Below are 4,648 nucleotides of genomic sequence, written 5' to 3'. Positions count from 1 at the left end.
AATATTGACCTGCAATTTTTTTTTCTTGTAAATGTCCTTGTTTGGCTTTGTTTCAGGGTAACGCTGGCCTCATAAAACAAGTGTGACAACGTTTGCTCCTGCCTCTTCTATTTTTTGGAAGAGTTACAGAAGGATTGGTATTAATTCCTTAAATGTTAGAATTTACCAGTGAGGCCATGCAGACCTGGATTTTTCTTTGTTGGGAGATTTTTGATTACCCCTGCTTTCTTTTGGTGGAATTTTTAGGCATTTCAAAGTACCGTATCTTAATGGTTAGGAACACAGACTTGGGAGTCAGGTTTGAGTTCCAGTTGTGTGAACTTGGGTGAGCTAACCTCTCCAAGCCACAGATTCCTCATCTGGAAAATGGAGGGTAATCATACCTGCCTGATAGGACTTTTGAAAAGAATACATGAAATTAAGCATGTAAAATATTTAGTACAGTGCCAGGCATGCCGTTAACACTTGGCAAATATTAACAATGATTATTATTTGTCTTGAAAATGTTAGGCCATCCCAGACTCGAGTTAGAATTAACATTCTAGCACTCCTGGCCTTCCGTAGCTTTCAATGCCTGGTAAAGAATGTTGCCCTAACCGGTTTGGCTCAGTGGCTAGAGCGTCGGCCTGCCGACTCAAGGGTCCCAGGTTCGATTCCGGTCAAGGGCATGTACCTGGGTTGCGGGCACATCCCCAGTGGGGAGTGTGCAGGAGGCAGCTGATCGATGTTTCTCTCTCATCGATGTTTCTAACTCTCTATCCCTCTCCCTTCCTCTCTGTAAAAAATCAATAAAATATATTTAAAAAAAAAAGAGAATGTTGACACTGGAGCCAAATTGCTGTGCCACCTATTTATTGTGTGATCTTGGGGGCAAGTTACTTGACCTTTTGTACCAGCTTCTCGTTTATGGTACTTGCTTCATGATGGTGATGAGATCAAATTAGTTAATATTTGTTAAGTGCTAAGAACAGTGCTTGTCACATAGTAACTGCTATCAAACATTTGTCAAGTAAATAAAAACACATTTCCTCTATGTTGTAGTTGCTGTCTTTAGTTCTGGGGAGACATGAAATCCCATCCTCTCCTTTTGCACCTTGGCAGGGAGAAAACTCCTTACTCAGAGCCTGCAGCAGTTAGGTGTTAGGTCAACACCATAAAAGAAATTGGACCTTGTCCTGACCGGTTGGTTGGTTGGGCATCATCCCGTGCACCACAAGGTTGGCAGTTTGATTTCCAGTCAGAGCACATGCCTGAGTTGCAGGCTTGATCCCCTCTAGGGGGCATGAAGGAGGCAGCCGCTCTCACGTTGATGTTTCTTTCTCTCTCTCCTTCTCCCTCTCTCTAAAAATCAATAAATAATATTTACAAAAAAACACACACAAAAGAAATTGGTCCTTTATTTGCCTTAGAGTGTCATCTCTATGAAAGGTGATGTCCAAGAGTAGGGTAAGTGGCTGTCTGCCTGGAATGGTATAGGAGCCAACTTTTTAGTAGTTGCTGAAAAGCATACTCAGTATCCTGGCAGCCCGAGACTGCCTTGCTGTTTGTCCTGCTAATTTTCTCATTAACTGCAGAGGACATATTTTTCTAACTGGCCCCTCTTGAGCAGAATCTTGAGGTTGTATGTGTTTACTGTGAAGCTGACACATTCTTGCCTGGCTAAATAAGAAATGGAGGGTTAGTTGGTAAACCCTGGGAATGAAAGCCAGTTTGGCATTCTGGGAAGACAAAAACAAGTGTTGAGGCAGGGTCAGCCACTGTCCCTCTGTTGCTAACCACTGCTGCTTTTATTCATAACAAAACTATGAATGTGTTATGTTATTTTCTCTGACATCTGTCAGACCCACCCAGTTTCCTAAAGACCCGAACATTTCATTATCCTCAGATTCATATTGGAGAACCTTTTTTCCCCCAAAGTCCTCAGCTCTGATGTTTTTTTCTGGCTTCTTACTATTCTTGCTAAGCTAAACTGATGGCTTTGAAAACACAACACGAGAACCCCTTAAATCAGCGGTTCTCAACCTGTGGGTCGCGACCCCTTTGGGGGTCAAACGACCCTTTCACAGGAGTCGCCTAAATACATCCTGCATATCAGATATTTACATGACGATTCATAACAGTAGCAAAATTAGTTATGAAGTAGCAACGAAAATAATTTTATGTGTGGGGGTCACCACAACATGAGCAACTGTATTAAAGGGTCGAGGCATTAGGAAGGTTGAGAACCACTGCTAAATGAAAGTCACATTCATTTAGTGATCCAAGTCATCTCTAACAGGTGTATGTCTTCAGGACTTTGTGAAGGTGCGTCCATAAATGGAAGCACTTATGCAATGACGGAGTGGTGCCTTTTCTGCGACTACCCTCCTGGGACTACTCAATTCACTTCAATCAATCTTATTCTCACCTTGGAAAAAGCATCTTTCCACAGGGTCTGGACAAAATAAAGTAGATCCTGTCTAATGACTCATTTTTTCCCCCTTGGCAACCGGACCTTTGACTCTGAAACACCCAGGTGATAAAACTCCTCAAATGCCCTGAAGTGAGGGATGAGAATGAGACATCCTCATAACCTTGCTGATAGAACAGCAGGTACCGGATTCTATGGTCTGAAAATGGTGTGTGTGTGCTGGGATCCAGACACTACTCTTCAGGAGTTTGGTTGATTCTGTATATTAGTTTCTAGTGTCTCTGTGTAATATCCTGGTTCTGCTCTCATGAGGACAGTTTTCTAGCTTCAGGCTGGTGAGGACTTCTGGAAATCAAACTTCTCTAGAAGAGGTCACAGCTTTCCTTTTTCCTTTTCTTCAACAGAATAACAAAAGGGGTGTTGATTTTATCTTGGCTTTGGGGGTTTACTAATAACTGTTCTGAATTTTGGAGTATCTTAAAATTGGCACACCAAGTGAGGCTTTGTAGACAAGTGTCTCGGTGATCCCGGAGGGACCACCACCAGATCACATGTGGCACTGATTTTTCCCAGCGAGGAGAAATGGACCGGTCAGCAGTTGTGAGATGGATCTGAATGCTTTCTTAGGACTTTTGGGGTGTTATTTAGCCTGGGCCACTGAGAAATGTCCCCAGTCATTTCCATTCATGATCAATAACTTCATACACTTAATGTACAGTCATCTACTTCGATACATGTGGATCAATATGTATTGTTCCCAAAGCTAATTAAACAAAGCTTACTTCTTGTTTATATTATACGGCTTTTACTTAAAAAGTTAAGATTGCAGGGGGGAGAGGCACATTTCCTACCACAGAGGGTATTTTAAAAACCTCACGTGGGGCCCAGAGCCAAGTCTCAGCATGGGGAGAACAGTTTCATGAGACAGCCAGGCCGACCTGGCAGAAGTGAACTTCACGTCACAAATCTCAGGACTTAATAGAAAGAGTGCTATGTGAATGCACAGCCCCGCCTCACACAACCTGATCTCAAACCTCTCTGCCGCAGGCCGCAGCCAAAAAATTGTGGATGCTTTTTGTTCAGTGCCCATGTGATACTGACAGGAGAGAATATTCTAAGTCTTACACTATTTATAACAAAATGTCCGGTTTCCCTTTCATAGAATGGGATTTGTTAATATAATAAGTCTCACTAGGTTGGATGCACTATTTGCTTTAATAACTGAGACAGGTCTCAAAACACTGACTAGTAACTAAAGTTGCATCTCTATGGGTTGCCCATGTAAATGGGGGTGAGAGTGTACGGGTTTTGTGTGGTGTGGGGGGCACTAGCATTTATCAAACATGTGACAGGGTTTCTGCTAAATGAATTATATGCATTTTCTCATTTAACTTAAAGCAACCCCAAGGGTCAAGATTTATCACCATTTCACAGAAGATTAAACCAAGGCCTTAGATTACTGGCAAGGGTCACAAAATGGTTAAGAGACCAGCCACATGCCTACTCATGGGTCCCTTGCTGGGCAGCTAGAGAATACAGAATATTCTGTTGCATAGAACTTTTTAGAATTCTGCCAAGGCTCTGCATGACCACTTCTTCTTTCTGTACCAGGAGGGAAGATTCTTAAACACCTGCAAAGCCAACACTGTTGCTGGCCCACTGCCAACGAGAGGCCAAACACAGTTTCTTCATACTATTCTAAGAATGCTATGGTTTAAATAACAGGCCTTGTACCCAGTGGGCTCACTAAGGTTTTGTGGGGAAAGAGTTATTTTCCAGCGCTAATAACACCTTTGCTCTGTTCATGAGTATACTTTAGGCAGATCAAAATCATATGGGGGTCCCTACCCAGGTTCACTAACTTTTCCAAACAGATCTCTCTGTAAGGAGTTGTGTTGTTGGGTATTTTATCCCACGTTGCCAAAAGAGAAGACTGTTCTGAATTAGTTTGACCAGGCAGTGATAAGCATTTTTATGAGACACACACTAAGTGGGGCAGAGAGAGCTGTCCATTCCGTATTGTCTGTCACTAACCAGTGTGTCTGCTGGAGGAACCCCATCATGACCGAGGTTCCAGGCAGGACTGTGCCATTCCTTTAAAGAACTCTCTGAAGTCCAGCTGGTGGGCTCAGTGGTTGAGCATTGACCTATGAACCAGGAGGTGACGGTTCGATTCCCAGGGAGGGCACATGCCAGTGTGGGGTGTGTAGGAGGCAGCCAATCAATGATTCTCTTTCA

The sequence above is a fragment of the Myotis yumanensis genome, unplaced genomic scaffold (genome assembly GCF_028538775.1).
Source record: "Myotis yumanensis isolate MYYU_CA2020_CCGP unplaced genomic scaffold, mMyoYum1.0.hap1 SCAF_12, whole genome shotgun sequence".
NCBI classification, from domain to species: domain Eukaryota; kingdom Metazoa; phylum Chordata; class Mammalia; order Chiroptera; family Vespertilionidae; genus Myotis; species Myotis yumanensis.
The sequence above is the reverse complement of the archived record's forward strand: the minus strand, read 5'-3'. Positions refer to the sequence as shown.